This window comes from Triturus cristatus, chromosome 4_1 (genome assembly GCF_964204655.1).
Source record: "Triturus cristatus chromosome 4_1, aTriCri1.1, whole genome shotgun sequence".
NCBI classification, from domain to species: domain Eukaryota; kingdom Metazoa; phylum Chordata; class Amphibia; order Caudata; family Salamandridae; genus Triturus; species Triturus cristatus.
In genome coordinates this window covers 424,100,993-424,118,120 of record NC_140585.1, presented here as the reverse complement: position 1 = coordinate 424,118,120, position 17,128 = coordinate 424,100,993, and the positions used below count along the sequence as shown (strand labels likewise).

General features: G+C 43.3%; 1 long non-coding RNA gene across 1 annotated transcript in view; it reads left to right on the top strand.

Annotated features, from left to right (window-relative positions):
• LOC146855066 (uncharacterized) overlaps positions 1–16,781 on the top strand; it is a 260,943-nt gene extending 244,162 nt beyond the window's left edge. The window contains exon 4 of the long non-coding RNA XR_014980781.1: positions 15,955–16,781. This is a non-coding gene — a long non-coding RNA (uncharacterized LOC146855066). The remainder of the gene's footprint in view (positions 1–15,954) is intronic.
• The last annotated feature ends 347 nt before the right edge of the window (positions 16,782–17,128 follow it).

Genomic DNA, 17,128 nt, shown 5'->3' with positions numbered 1-17,128 from the left:
GCATCCCTGGATACTCTTTGAATAGACTCCAGGTCAATCAGCATGCGGCCACTAGGCTGCTCCTGGGAATTGCTAAGAGGAGCAGCGTGCGTGAACATCTCCGCATACTCCACTGGCTTCCTGTGGCAGATCGGGTCAAATTTAAATCCCTGATCATTGCTCACCGAGCCCTGTATGGTCGTGGGCCGCCTATTTACAGAAGCGGTTCTCCTTTTATGTCCCGTTGAGACAACTGCGTTCTTCAGCCGTCCTTCTAGCCAGGGTGCCCCGTTTCATCCGCCACAAGCTGGGCGGATGCTTTCTGGCTGTTAAGGCTGCCCAGGCTTGGAATGCCCTTCCGTTTCTACTGCGCAATACTCAAGACCCGTTAGCCTTCAAGAAACTTTTAAAAACTCACCTGTTCCCATAAATGTTGGTGGTGTAGCTCAGGGACTCCTCTTGGATCCGCGCCGGGACACTCTTCGGAGTAACATAACATAACATTTCCATCAGTTAGTGCAGTCAATAATGTAATGAATAGGTCGATTTTTTAGCCCCTGAGGTTAAATTGACCAGGGCCATCATCAGTACAGATTGTCAAGACATTTAGGAAAAAGCAACCTATGAAAACCAAAAGAGACTCAAGTAACCTCTAGTGTATGCAAAAGGAAGGAGTCTGAAAACAAATATCACATCCACAACAAGGCTTACATAAATAGAACACAAGGAGATGATGGACAGAGTGCCGAAACTTTTCAGACACTCACCCCCCATTCACAGATCTGGGTTGAATCCATCATCATTCTTTAGCTCACTTTGCTGCCCCAGTTCAGACCCAGCCATATGCAAATGGATTTGCCCTCATGGGAACAGTCCAGCCCAAACTGCCAAGCCAGGTCTTCCCTGGACAAGCATCCTGGGATCAGTTTAGGTGTAACACCCCTAGTCAGCCAGGCTAGCTTGAATCCAGTGGCAACATGAGCAAGGGACCCACGTCTGGGCATACCCTGCCAACTTAGGGTGAAGAAAGCAAACACAAGGAGATGATGAATGGAGTGCTGAAACTTTTCAGACACTCACCCCCAATCACAGATCTGGGTTGAATCCATCATCGTTCTTTAGCTCACTTCGCCACCCCAGTTCAGACCCAGCCATATGCAAAGACCTAAAGAGTTCAGCTAAATAGCATGAAGAAGTTGGAGAAAAAGTACATCAATGCCAGAATCGACCTAAAAAGATCCAAAAAAGTTAAAAAAGTATAAAGGCACTAAAGCTCTACCAAACATTCAAGCGTGGAGGCAAAATATAAAAAATAACCTGAAACCAAGGCGAAAGGATTCGCACAAAAGGAAACCATCTAAGGCAGAGATAACCCATTTAAATAAATACCACAGTGAAAACCGAATTAGAATATTGTAGCAAAATTACCAAACAAAAATGCATAGCCTAAATAAGATAACATTAGAATTATGAAAACTTACTACGTACTGCTTGGGCATCCATTTCAGGAAATTCAGCTTGAGGAAAGAAAAACAGCAGTAGCTGGGAGGGACAAACACTCTCCACAACCAAGGCATCACAACGGACACCATGTATGTTAAATCACCTCTAACTAAATTACATCCATCTGCCTGACAGTACGAGCCAAGAAGGAACCCTTCAGGGAGGCATCCGTGAAGGGATAAAACAAAAAGGAATTCAAGCCCGTAGCATAATGCTTCTAAACATTCAAGCCAAAGGAACCTTGCAGAAATAACTGCACGTCTGATGTCACCCCTACCCCGGAGAGGTGGAATGCATAGTAAAATAGACCTGCAACCACCAGTCTGGGTTAAAGAACTTCAACCCATCAATTCCAACTTCAGACAGAAAAGCATATGTTTAAGGCATCACAAGTAACCTGGGGAGAGATGAGATATGAAGTTCGGAAAAAGCAAAATAATACAACTTCTGACATCACATGTACCCCAGAGAGACGTGGGACAGCCATCCTGGGTTATGGAAAAAATGCAATCAAATTCAACCCGTAAGTTCCACAGTCAGATAGAAAAATTGTGCATAAAGCGCCACATGTGGCCCGGGGAGAGATGGGATTTGGAGTTCAGAAGAGGCAAAGCAAAACAATACAAGCAGAAAGAAACTCCAATTCAAAATGGAAAGGGATTGCAATATTAGAGAGCTAAATTAACGAACACACTTGACTATAGGCCGATGAATACCAAAACCCACTTAGGTTCATTCTGGATTTCATGTACTTCTCCAACTTCTTTGAACTATTTAGCTGAACTTTTTGGGTAAGCCTTGTTGTGGATATGATATTTGTTTTCACACTCCTTCCTTTTATGCACACTAGTGGGGACTCATGTCTCTTTTTTGGTTTCCGTAGGATTTTTTACCCCTAAATGTCTTTTGACAATCTGTCCTGATGATGGCCTTGATCCACTTAACCTTAAGAATTGTCAATCATTATAATATAGACTGCACTAACTGATGGAAATATTTCTTCTATGATTGAGTATGTTCAGTTTATTGTTGACTTTTAACTTTTATTGCTGGTTATGTGCAGCCTATTATAGCTAATTTTATATGATCTTTGATTGCACCTGAATTTTACTAATTTTTCACTGCGCTGTCACTTCATCACTGTATTTCATTGTGAATTGCATTTAAATAATTTTTCGTCCACCAACTATTTATTTAGCTATCATATTCATTACATTTTGTCTTATTTATCATGCTCCTCCTATTTTCTAAAGGTTTCCCTAAATGAACCCATTGTTTGATATATTGATATAACCCTGGTACTGAGGGTTATTGGGCTGACCCTGGTTAGTGTTATAGATTAACTTTCTAAAACTGCGATTTTCAAAATTGTAATCTAAAATTCAACTTTACTATCAAAGAGGACTTTAAATTACAATAATGTATGCCCAAACATGACATTTCTACCTTCTCCCAATCATAAGTTAGCACTTTTTGGATTTAATAAGGCAACTCAATGTTATTCTACGGAAGAGGTATGCCTTATATTAGTGCAAATTAAGTTTAGGACTTTTTCACTACCGGGACATGTAAAACTTAAAAACAAATATCCTAATTTTTAAATACAATACACCCTGCTCTATGGGCTGTTTAGGACCTACTTTAGGGGTGGCTTATAAGTTGTAAGTATTTTAAAAGGAAGGTTTAGGACTGGTAAAAGGTTTATTTTGCCAGGTCAAATTACGCACTTACTTGTTCCTACTATCCCTCCTTGAGTATAGGCCATCAACCAGGACTCTCCACTTATAGCTGTTCTGGACTTTTCTTTCAATCTGACACCAGGTATAAACCATCTCCTTGCAGTCAGCCTTGACACTAGTGGTTTTCAGCCTTCCTTTTTTCCTTTTCGCTTAAGGGTTCCAGATGAGGCCTTGACTGGTGGTGTTTGATGCAGCCTTGAAGAGGGTGTGACCTATTCAGCCCCAGCGTCTTTATATGATTTCTTCATGAGCATGAAGTTGGAAAGGAAGTCTACTCCCATATGTTGTTGTTGCTGATTGTGTTTGGTCAGTGGATCTGGAGGATTTTCCTCAGACATGTTTTGAATAAGGTCTGTACTTTGTTGGTGGTGGTCACTGTTGTCCTCTAAGTTTCTGCTCCATACAGAAGGAACGATTTTATGTTGGTGTGAAAAAGCCTGATCTTGGTTTGCAGGTTTAGGTCCTTGGCGCTCCAGATCTTATTTAGCTGAATGAAGGCAACCCTTGTTTTGCCGATTCTTGTCAAGACATCAGTGTCTGTGCCACCCTGCTTTCTTATGACACTGCTCAGGTAGGTGAAGACCTCAACCTCTTCCAGTGCATCACCTGCAAGAGTGATTGCAGTTGTGCTGGCTGTGTTAGCCTTCAGGATCCTGGTGTTTCCCCTGTGGAGGTTGAGGTCAAGTTATGCTGATGTGGCTGCCACTTTGTCGATCTTCTCTTGCATCTGCAGATGGGTATGGGAGAGTAGGGCTAGGTCGTCTGCAAAGTCCAGGTCACTGAGCTGAGTCTAAGGAGTCCACTGCATCCCATTTCTTCTCCTTGCTGTTGATGTCTTAATGTCCATGGCCAGCAGGAAGAGAAAATGTGTGAGCAAACAACCCTGGTCCGGACCTCACATTGAAGTCTTCCCTTGTAAGAGTTCTTGATGATTCTTATTAGTTTATCTGGCACACCATTTGTAGCAGAGGAGTTTCCAAAGATTCTCTCTTTTCACACTGTCAAATGCCATCTCATAGTCGATGAAGTTGACATAGAGGGGGAAGTTCCATTCCATCGACTGCTCAATGATGGTGTGCATGTTCAAATCTGTTCTGTGCTGTATCAATCTGTATGGAAAATAGCTTGATGGTCTCACAACTGAGCATCAACTTGTTCCTTCATTCTGTTCTGGATGAATCCGTTAAACACTTTGTATAAGAGATATCCCTCTGTAGTTTGTGCAGTTTCTCATGTCACCTTTCTGGGAGATCTTGATCAGATATCCTTTTTTCAGTCAGATGGCACCTTTCCTCTTCCCAGATCCTTGCAATAGCGAAAAACTAAATTAGCGGTATTTCACTATCAAGACGTGTAAAACAGGCCGCTACATGCCCTACCTTTTAAATACACTGCACCCTGCCAATGGGGCTGCCTTGGGCCTACCTTAGGAGTGTCTTGCATGTAACAAAAGACAAGGTTTGGGCCTGGCAAGTAGATGCACTTGAATAAATAAGAAAGTATGCCGTTCCTAAAGAGAATTATTGGTGAAAAGAGATAAATGTGTCCCCGAGGTCAGGAGGAAAATCCTCCTTTAGGAAAAAGACCCTCACACACCCGGCAGACTAGCTGTCATATGTCGTCAGCATGTGGCCCAGATGTAAAGTGTCATCATCGGGTCTGCTCCGAATCGGGGCGGCGCTGCAATCCCCGATCGGCGACCCCAATGGCGCCTTTTAGTGGAGATCTTTATTCCATAGTTGCCGGTGGGTGAATGCAGGTGAGGGCCTTCAAGTGAAAAACAATAAAACAATAAAAACAATAAAAACAATAGAGTGCGTAATATTACAGTTAGATTGACTGTATTACGCTGTGGTCATAGATGGTCAACATGTTTCTTGCTTAAGTAAAGTAACCGCAATTCTTCAGGACCAGGTGATTCACACACTCATTGGTAGTGGTAGTGGCTAATTTGGCACTTACCACACATACAGCACCCTAATAAGTGGTGACTAGTGCAGGTTAGGAAAAATGCCCTTTACTGCAGGGCTGTAAGATCCAACGAGCTGGCGCTGGAGGCCGAGTCGGCGTGGATCAAGGGTAGGTGGATAGGCGTCCTGTACTACGGTCTTCTGACACTGTACTATCCGGTGTCTGCCTCCAGCGCCAGCTCGTTGGATCAAGAAACATGTTGACCATCTATGACCACAGCGTAATACAGTCAATCTAACTGTAATATTACGCACTCTATTGTTTTTATTGTAAGAGTGGGACCCCAGTCATTTAATAAACACTATTCAGGTTCCCCACTACTTATTTTAATACACTCCCCTCACCACACACTTTTCACTTGAAGGCCCTCACCTGCATTCACCCACCGGCAACTATGGAATAAAGATCTCCACTAAAAGGCGCCATTGGGGTCGCCGATCGGGGATTGCAGCGCCGCCCCGATTCGGAGCAGACCCGATGATGACACTTTACATCTGGGCCACATGCTGACGACATATGACAGCTAGTCTGCCGGGTGTGTGAGGGTCTGTTTCCTAAAGGAGGATTTTCCTCCTGACCTCGGGGACACATTTATCTCTTTTCACCAATAATTCTCTTTAGGAACGGCATACTTTCTTATTTATTCGAGTACATCTGGGCTATGTATGCTGGACCTGTCATAAACAGCCCCTGTTCCTCCTCTTTTTAAGTACCAAGTAGATGCACTTGCCAGGTCGTTTAAAACTGCACTCACAGACACCACAGTGGCATGCCTGAGACATAGTTACAGGGCTACTGATGTGGTGGCACAATCAGTGCTGCAGGCCCACTAGTAGCATTTGCTTTACAGGCCCTGGGCACACACTGCACTTTACTAGGGACTTACCAGTAAATTACATATGCCAATCATGGGTCACCAATCATAATCATAATTTACACAGGGAGCACTTGCACTTTAACACTGATCAGCAGTGGTAAAGTGCCCAGAGTTCTAAAACCGAAATGCAGCAGACATTTAAAAATAGGAGGTCAGAAGCAAAAAAGACAGGGGAAAAACACGCCATGGATGCCAGGTCGAACAAAGAGGAACTTACAGGTAAATTAAATGTACCATACAGGTGTAAACCAGCTGTACAATGCTTTAGGGGGCAGAAAACAAGCACTTTATTGCTGTTCCTAAAAGCTAACCAAAACAGGTTCAGAACACAGGAGGGATGAATGAAAAGTTATTGAGGTGACCTTGCAGATTCTGCACTATATGGAATATTTAGACAGGGCCATAGTTTCATTTTTGTGTATTGTTGGAGCAATCTGATTATGAGTTTCTAAATGAAACTACAGCCCTCTTTGTGAGAATTCTGGTTTGCTCATGTTAATACTGTGCTACAGTTTTGTATTATTGTGTTTTTGTACTTTGTCCCAATTACAGTGTATACTGTAAATATATTTACATGTAATCTGCCTTTTCTGCATTGTCACCCAGGATTGTTTGCCTTTGTTCTGGATCTTATTTATGATTGCTTTAGGACTCTAGGCATGTTACCATTGCTAGGCAGACGTTAAGTGCCTTTGCTTCCCCTCTCAAACTTGTGCTGAACAATGGAACTCCCTATGCAGCCTTTTAACTGCCCTAGCAACCCATTTTAATGGGGAGTAAAGTGCATCTATGGCATGGAAAGGTACCAGTCATTGTTGGCTGCAGTGTGTATTTATATGACGCAGGCACTAAAACACATGCAGTACTACAATCACATGTGCACTATCCATGCAGTCCTGTAACCATCTACACACTACTGATTCACTCATCCAATTACCCAGGTAGTACCCATGCAGTCCAGCAATCACACAGTCACTCGCCGTGCACTCCTCAAATCACCCAGACAGTCGCATGTCCTTATCTAATTATTCCGCCAAAATCCAAGCACTTATAGGAGATTGCTTCACTTGCTTCCTGCCATAAGATCTTTGGTTCGAAGTGGGGGTAATTTTAGTTTCTTCCTACTTAAGTGCTCAAAAATATATAGTATTGTGTCAAACAACAGCAATTAACAATATGGCATTAAGAAAGTGCAACTATTGCAAAAAAAGGAAATATTAACATACTGTCGCATTTCTCTTTCATTTTGTGTAATGAGTTAACCTGCCTTGTTTATATAAACACATTTCTCATGTCTTTTGGTATGCGCTGCAATTAATATAGAAGTCGTTACGTATCATCATGTCTTGCCCTTAGCTCCGCCCATAGCCCGCCCCCTCCCTACACCGCTAGCTCATTTTAATGAGAACCTGCACTTTGACAATCTTAAAACTGTCCCGAATTAATCATTTTTGTGAGCGGGAGAGAGTCTCCGAATCTCTTTTAAGGCGCAGTAGAAATGCATAATCTATTTCAGTTTAAAAAGCACGAGTGATTTTCTCCAACCAAACATAACTGTAAACAATAGATTTCTATGTGACAAAGTATGAGAACAACGCATTCTTTTAAAGTATTGTATTTTTGTTTACAAAAGATATGGAGGAGAGTGGGCACATTAAACCCCCCTCTTCTCCTCGCCCCATGCCTCTTCGGAGCAGGCAACAATTAGTCCGCTTTGTTTCCCGTTAACATGACAAAATGTCTTTCTAATGCAAAATAGCAGACCTCCCCTCTCTGCATTCATGGAAACTCACCTCATCTGGCATTATTTGGTCACGTTACATGTCATCCCCGTGCAAGGCTGTGTTATATGACAGCTGCAGAAAGCATTTCCTTTAATGTGCCGTTTCTGTAGGTTGTAGTTTCTATTGTGTTGAAAGGCCTGGATAATCTGAAAACACATAAGAATGCCTTCCCCCTCCTCCCATCCCTCGCTTTCATAAGTAGGACATCGCCGGTGTCAGTTATATAAGCCTTCTTAAAGTGACAGGACCGTGCTCCACTTTCATGTTAGAGCCTGTATCTGGTGATTATCTGCCAGTCCCAAACCCGGGTCCTTTTGTGCACACCTTCCGTCAGCACCCGATGGGAACAATTGATCCATAGAGCGGATCCATTAAGGAAATAGGCTCTAAACCAAATGCAAAATGTGCGAAATGAATCTGAAAGTGCACAATCAGAATACGGGATGGGATGTGTTCTTTATTTTCAGTCTGTAATGTCCTCAATTTTAAACTGAAATCAGAACTCTTTATACAATATTTGTGTAAATATGGATGTTTCACTATTAATAATGTATTACGAGGAAATTCAGGGGCACTGTTAACAAAATAAACTCAAATAACGACATTTCAGCGACTTTTTTCCACCATAGGGAAACCAATCTAAAGTGTTAAAAAGCAATAAATTAAGCCCTGAAAATTAATTAAAATATTTATGATTCATTGATTCACAGAAAGATGAAACCTACTTGTATCCAGCTTCACATGGGTGCAGAATTTTACATTTTGAATTTACAAAAGTTTCAAGGTAGTTCCTTGAAACATGAGAGACAACAAAGTGTGCAGTTCCTCAAAAGGGGGTGAGGGGGAAAAGGGAAACAAGTCTCTTACTGAATGCCCTCACACACCTAGCAAGGTGACATGCTTCATCATTGGGCTGTGCTCCTCGTCGGGCCGGCGCTGCAATGCCTGACGGGCTCCTGCGGAGGGGCTCTTTGCCGGACATCTTTTAAGAGACAGCCGTTTGGTGCATGAGGGTGAGTGAACTTCCAATTTGAAGACCAAATCTTTCACCAAATACAGGGCACTTCGATGGGGAGCACTTTCATCCCCAGCTTGGCCTGTCTCCAAATGGCACACTTTGAAGCTACAATTGTAACACTCGAAATTGTGTTTATCTGATAAAATGTCCATGTCAACTCATGTATGTGGGCATGACAACTCGCCCCGTAAAGATCAGAATCTCCGAGCACTGCAGTAACATCAGGTGCAGGAGGGATAACACAAAGATGTGTACTCATTTCTTAGAAACCAATCACACTGCCAATGATATCAGCTGGTCCATTCTTGAATCATACCCCACGATCAGCAAAGAAGCCCTTTTTAGAAGGGAACAATAATGGATCTTTAAAATTTCCAGCAATACCAACGGTCTGAACGATGACATCCCATGGGTGGTCTTGAATAACACATAATGCTAAAACTAATACACCATTACAATACACTTGAGGTGTTTCACTTTGTAAAGTAGCGCACTCTAAGCCTTCGATTTTGCGGGCTGTATGTCTGTTTTAACTTCTAATCAGGCACTTACTCAAAACGGTAATTAAAACGCACGTTTTCTAATTAAAACACACGTTTTCTAGCAGCTACACATTGCCTTTTTAAAATCGAGTGCAGTTTCAGTATCACCAATAATCATTACTTTACCAGGCTCCCGCTGACTTGTCCGCCCGCATACTCCTAGTAGCCAATAAAGTTATTATTGAGGGTTGTTATACACCCAAGATGGCCGACTATTGCACCGGTCTAGTCATTTACCTCGTCACTGTCTTACACTTTTTAGTTTTCCCTGCGGCTTTGCCCTACACGGGAGCCAGAGCCAGGGTAGGAGTACTGCTAGCTGCGCACCCCCCTCTACATGAGTACCTGGACCTCAACCACTCAGTTATCTACTACCGGTAAGACTGCAAACCAACGGCTGTACGTTGAACGAGCGAATTTGAGTAATTGTTTGTTTTTATTCCAGGGTGAGCAACTAAGCGCTCACAAGGCAACCCCGTCTACCCACGACCCCACAACTGGGGGTGAGTAGACTCTTTGCATGCTAACTTCGGCGAAAATAAAGTATTTAGGGACCGCATGCGAAATCACAGGCACTAGCTCTCCCCAATGCAGGAACTCCGCATCACAATCGTAGCTCCTTACGGAGCTCACAGCTCATTCACCAGGCACAATGCTTACCGATGTGCATGTTTACTATTCTCACCATTACGGCAATATAGCCTTCATGGTTTCTTTCGTTACCTACCACAATACGCTGTCTGAGGCTCTATTGTTTTTAATACTCCCCTTGCACCTCGCATGAGCACCACGACACCATTAAGGTTATTGTTGTCCTTCGTACCATGCAAGATTAATTGCTTCAATGAGTAGTGATTTCCTTCTTTTGTTTTATTTCATTGCAGGTCTCTTCCTTCTAGGTCCTTCACATTCCTTGGATCTTGAATTTACAAAGCTGGTGATATATAATATATTTTTTGCGGCACCGTCCTTGTAGTAGTGTAAGAGCCTTGGAGCACTTACTCTTTAGAAATCGGTCCTGAAGAATTGCCGAGTGACCCGCTAGGGGTAACAGGCAAGAAACATGTCGACCACACACACGTACTAGACCCTGTGGATCATTGTCTATCCAAACAGGGCCCACACATTTTAATTAAGGTAGCACACCTCGTGAATAAAATTCATTCCCTCAGGGCAGTGCTAAACCTATTTTAACCACCTTTCACACTCACTCACTACACAGTTCACTCACCCTCATGCACCAAATGTCTGTCTCTTAAAAGATCTCCGGCAAAGAGCCCCTCCAGCATTGCAGCGCCGGCCCGACGAGGAGCACAGCCCAATGATGAAGCATGACATCTTGCTAGGTGTGTGAGGGCATTCAATAAGAGACTTGTTTCCCTTCTCCGCCTCACCCCCTTTTGAGGAACTGCACACTTTGCTGTCTCTCATGTTCCTTGGAGCATTGGCAGGACCTTGTATAAAAAGCTCTAGGTTCTTCTTTTAGTTTCAAGTTCCTTGAAACATTCCATGGTCACAGGTACCCAGGTACTCCAGATATTTTTTGTGAACTTCATTTCCCACGAGCGATGTGAAACAATGCAAACGTCCACACGAGGAAATCTGCAGTTCACTTGACAAGGCTATGTTTCTCACAAGACATCCTGCTCTGGAAGCCCAACTCCCTGACCATTTATTCACATAAAAATCTTTTTGGGAGTTAGCAAGTACCAATGTATGCTCAAATTGCCAAATTGCTTTTGTGACACAGGATTCCTTCTGCAAACAGTTTGCTGTAATTCTATATGAGGACCGGAGGCGAGGATTGTGCTAATCTTTCTGCACTTTTATTGGTACATTGATACAGCAGCCTTATTAACAAAAAACTAACTTTCCCATGAACCTCAAGGGAAAAAAGAAGCAAATCAACCAATAAGTAAACACTCCCATTAATACAGTAAATCAGCCCTATTTATGCCCCCTCTTTCTTCGCTGCTCAGCAGCTGTGAGTTAAGTGTTTTTTATTGTCTCCTCATAGTTGTTAATATTCACTACTATTGTGCAGTTTGTTTTGGTTGTCTGTGTGTTTAACATCTAATGTTCTCTTTATTGGCTGCTGGTGCATGTTTCAGAGCTCCTCACACATCATCTGACATGGAAATTGCCTGAACGGGGCTGTATGACAGCGGTAACTCCCACCGGCCACTAGAGGGCGGTCGGGGAGCAACAAGATGCTACTTCAGCTGCGTGGGTATTGCGTGCTGTTTCTGCAAGCAGCAGAAAAGCAACCTCATGTCGCGGTGCCTTGGCCTATTTACTGGTGTCCAGGCAGCCTGGATGCCATGTACACCCTAACGATGGTCAGTATTAGAGGGCTCGCTCCCCGTTACTGGGTAATTTGCCATGCATTGACCCCCACACCCGTGGAAGTGGATATGTCAAATTAACCCCTCGGGCCCGAGAATAACTTGATGGTGACTAGAGTCCTGTCATTTTACTCTTAAGGGTCAATGGCCCGTTTGACCGTTTTTTTCTTGAACCCTCTGCAGTGGGTCCTCCAGACCCCGCCACAGCTGCTGATCCTGACCCTCTGCGCCAGGCCCTCCCTCTCCTAACACATGGGGGATGATGATTTCCTGGCAGATGATGATTCCCAGGGCGATTCAGATGACAACCCTGGCCCTTCTAGACTGTGGCAACCATCGTCAGATAAGGCTTCCCTACCCTGATCGTTCCCTGTCCCTACTGCTGACAGTTTGGTGTTGGTGTATGCAGAAGGATGCTGAACCCATGGAATCCGGAGTGGTTGAGCTTTTTTATCTTCCTTAGTCAAGGACAGTATGGCATACAGGTCGGTAAATGCCTCCCGCTCTGCCATTTCTGCAGGTCACCTCACCATAGAGCGCTTCCCGGTAGGAGAACATCCCATGGTTAGAAATTTAATGAGAGGAGTGAGGTTGTCAGTTCCTCCTGAGCCTAGGTATTCCTCCCTACGGTATGTTAACAAGGTTCTAAACCTTTTCCTCTCTTGGCCACAAAATAAGTACCTCTCTGGGTAAGAGTTATCTTGTAAGTTGGCAGTGCTGCTGTGTTTGGTTTCTTGCAAATGGGTATCAGATGTGAGAGCTCTGGATAGTACAGGTAGGGTAGGTGCCTTTCATATTTCAAGAAGAACATAATGTAATACCAGGATTGCCTCTGATCCAGAATGTGCACAAGTTCCAAATTATGTGCGGTTAGATACCTTAAGGCTATAAGGCACTGACGGAAGAAGTTCACCCAGCTGGGGAACATCAGTTCCTGATTGCCTTACATAAACCGTTTAAAGCAGAATTTCCCCCCACCAAGGAACGCTGGGTGAGGGGCGTCATGCAAGATGCAGCAGTTGACAAGTTTGTCTTTAGTGCGCATTTGGTGAGAGGTGCTATGGCACCAAAAGCTTTTTTGGAGGGGAGCTCACCTGGAGGACATCTTAAACGCTGCTGACTGGTCATCACATTCCATATAGAGACATTCTACTTTAAACCGGTGGTACATATGGCTATAATGGTGGTAAATAAGCCTTGAACAAGCATAATCCTTGCCCCGGTCCTGACATAGAATATAAGGGGGCATATTATCAAGGACAGCGTTAAAAAATATTGCCGGTTTAGCGGCAGAAAACTGCAGCTAAAGCGGTGATAATGGGCTTGATAATATGCCTTTGAGAATTCCAATAGATGTCCATGTTCTGGTGTGTACATAGGCTTCTATTAGAATTCTCCAAGGCATATTAACAAGCCCATTATCGCCGCTTTACCGGCAGTTTTCTGCCGCTAAACCAGCGATAATTTTAACGCCGTCCTTGATAATATCCCCCAAAGTTTCCTACCTGTTGTAGTTTTAATTCTATTAAGGACACGGAGGTGAGGATTATTCCAACCCTCATCGAGATACCTTGTTACTCTCCCTGGTGAAGTTTACAAACACGTTATTGGAAAATGGCCCTCTCTGAAGGGTCACCCCAAACCTTTTGCCTTCCTCCTCCTAATTTTCTGACCTCTTTTTTGGCAGCTTTACCACTGCTGACCACTGCTAAAGTACATTTGCTCTCTCTTCTAAACATGGTATAATTGGTTTACTCCTGTTTTAATTTACTTGTAAGTCTCTTGTAAAGTTGTACATCATGTACCCAGGACCTGTAAGTTAAATGCTATTGGGCTTGCAGCACTGATTGTGCCTCCCACTGAAGCAGTCTTTCACACCTGTCTCAGGCCTGCCATTGCAGGACCTGTGTGTGCAGTTTACTGCCGTTTCGACTTGGCATTTAAAACCTACTTGTCATGCCTTAATCTCCCTTTGTATTACATATTAAGTCACCCCTAAAGTAGGCCCTAGGTCGACCTAAGGGCAGGGTGCTATGTAAATAAAAAAGTAGGACATGTACCTCTCTGTTTTGCATCTCCCAATAGAGACAACTAGCCTATTTCGTTTTTCACTACAGTGAAGCCTACCCATCTCCAAGGGTAGCATTGGGAATTCCTTAATAATATTTTAAGCTGTAATTCCTGATCAGAGACAAGAAGCATTTTGATGTTTCATATGTTTGGAATGGTATTGATAAATCCTACTTACTGGTGAGGTTTTAGAAATGCCACTTTAAGAAAGTGGACGTTTCTCTGCAGTTACTACTCTGTGTGCCTGGCAGCCTGTCTCTAATACATGACTGGCCTGGGTGACAGCTACATTTGTGCATTCCCTCTAGACAGCCACAACACAGGACACTCAACTGAATTCTGCATTCATCTGCACACTGATGGGTCATCCTGAGCAGGAGGGAGGAGAGGAAGTAACACTTCACTTGAATAGATAGTGTCCTGTCTCCACACAAAGAGCTGATTTACCACCCTTTGCCAGGCTGGCATAGAGGACTGGGCTGAAAGGGGACCTGTGCACTTCAGGGAGCTCTTTTGAAGTCACCCCCACATCAAGGGCACTTTTGCGTATAAGTACTAGGTATCTGACCCAATCTAATCAGACATTTTTTGGACCTGTAACCAGACATCCCTGGCTCTACATCTGCACAATGCCAGAAGGATCTGCTGTGCTGCCATGAGGGACTGCCACCATGCTAACTGCTCTTCTGTGTTGACCTGCTGCTGGCTGAGTGCTTTGCTGCAGGAGGGACTTCCAGTCTGCAACCTGCTTGGTGTACTGACCTGCTCCCGGGTGCCTTTTCAACTCTGCTTTCAAGGGCTCTCAAAGGTTCTGTAGTCTTGCCCTCTGTTTACAAAGTCTCAGGGACATAAAAGACTTAATTTCCTCCCTACTAATGAAAGGGGACAACAAAGGTCTAGCACTTTGCTGTTTGACTAGCAAAATTCAAGCTCAGTGCTGAGAGAAGCCTGCTAGCGAACCCCCATCATTGCATTGGTGATCCAGGGTTTCCCTCATGATGCAGGATCCAGCCAGCCTGCCTGTGTCACTAGGGGTCTACACGATGACATCAGTGATGACTGCTAACGGAAGGGCTGGCCAAGAGAAAAGATCATTGCATCAGGAATCCCTTTGTGCCGCCGCAGCAGTTTCTACTCCCATTTGAGCTAGGTCATTGACGCCCCAGCTCTCTCAGACGGAATTCAGGTACTGTGAGGCAGGGCAGGGTCTGAGAGGCCGTACTTGCTAACTGGTGCGTTTGCAGCTAACATATATTTCTAGTGTCCCCGGTCCCGAAGGACTCACCTCGTAAAACACTGTCTTTCCCAGTCGCGGCAAGGAAGGAGTCTTTACTGTATCCCAAAACCACTTGATAGCAGTGCCCCCAACATGAAGAGTTACCAGAATAACTGTGATGATTGCATTTAATGTGATTTCTTTTCAATAAGTGGGCAACTTGCATCTAATATGATATTGTTTTAAACATGCATAATGTAAGAAGTATTAATTGTATCTTTATCATTTTGGTCTTTCTTTGTTCAAAATAATATATCCTTTTTTTCTAAACCTGTGTTGGGGCTTTTTGTGGTGCATTCATTGTGTTACTGTGTCTGTGTTGCACAAATGCTTTACTAATTGCCTCTGTTGATAAGCCTTCTTGCTCTGTGCCAAGCTACCAGAGGGGAAACACAGGCTATCTTTAGTGTATAATTAGCTTACCATGGCTAGAGTGGTGGGTTCTGCCTGACTTGGGTGTATACCTTAGCCAACGAGAAACCACAGTACTAACAGAATTGGTGTTCTGGAAATCAGAGGGTATAAGTATGCTTTTGATTTATGATTTATAGATGGTTGTGTCTGTAATGACTTTGTACAATGTCATACTTTTATTGCATCAATGACTATGGGCCTTATTTAGATCTCGGTGGAAGGAACACATCGTCACAAATGTGACGGATATCCTGTCAGCCTTATTACGATCTCCATAGGGTATAATGGGATCGTAATACAGGAGACGTGAGCTCCGTCACGTTTATGACAGGGTATTCTTCTCCACCAAGATCTAAATTAGGCCCAATGTCTCAGAATTGGTGAAATATTCATCGATTTGTGGGCATGAATTAAAGGATTGTTTCTACTTTTACAGGGAATGACGCCACCAATTATGAATGGAACTCACAAGCCGAGAGACATCTGTGGAATGAAGAAAGAGGGGGCATAAACCGTCTTGATGGACTATGTTTATGGGACTGTTTACTGATTGGTTGATGAGTTTATTCTTTCCCTTCAGGTTTTTGAGAAAAATCGTTTTTTGTTAATGAGGCCACTAGGAAATGTTATATTCTATATTGGATAACAAATAGCAATTTGTTAATTTACAACCTTTAATTTGTAAAATGTTACCTCAATACAATGAATACATTATTGTGGATCATATCCATAGTGATAGATTCACTAAGCATGCACATTTGTACTTACAGAGTGCCCGGTCAAATACACCCGCTGACAGCTGGCAATACAATTGTGATGGAAGCAACTGTCCAGAGGGGAGGTATCCATGCCTGCCTATTGTGCTCTGTAGGAGCGGTGGTTTGAAATTGTGAAGTGCATGAGAAAGGCGAGCACTTCCACATCACACCTTATTTCTGCCATTGGATGAAATACCTCTCCTGGGAGCATCTTGAAAAGGCATGGCGGAGTTTTAACGGTCCCCAGAGAAACTATGCTGGTTCGGTGCATGCTGCATTTCTCAGGAAATCACAAATGTTATGTTGTTATGTGTTAGACACTGTCCAAAATGCCCATCAGACCAAGAAAGAATAAAATGAAACAATGATCTTTAAATACTTAGAAACCTGTGTAAACTGCTTCGAAACAGAGGCGGGTTTAGACCACAAGTACTTCACTACTAACTGCCCGACACATTGTCAAATCTTATTGAGGCAAAAATACAATATAATAAACCGTCTTGGGACTCCGCTTGTAATAATCTCCTCAAATTGAATGCGAAAATGTATCGTGGACGGAACAAGGCTTGTAGATCTTTAGCCAACTATCTCAAAATCCCAAAACAAAAATCTAAAATTGTGGCTATTACGGATAACTCTGGAGTTTGGCAAGTTTCAGATGCTAAGATCCTTGAATACTTCTCTGATTTTCATACTTTCATTTACACCCCAGAGTCCTCCCCTTCTCCTGATCTAATTGATTCCTTTTTCCAAACTATTTCTAAACCCCCAGAGAGTCACATTAATCTCACATCTTTGAATGATCCCATTCTGGAACAAGAGATCATTGATGCAATTACTCTTCTGCCCAAA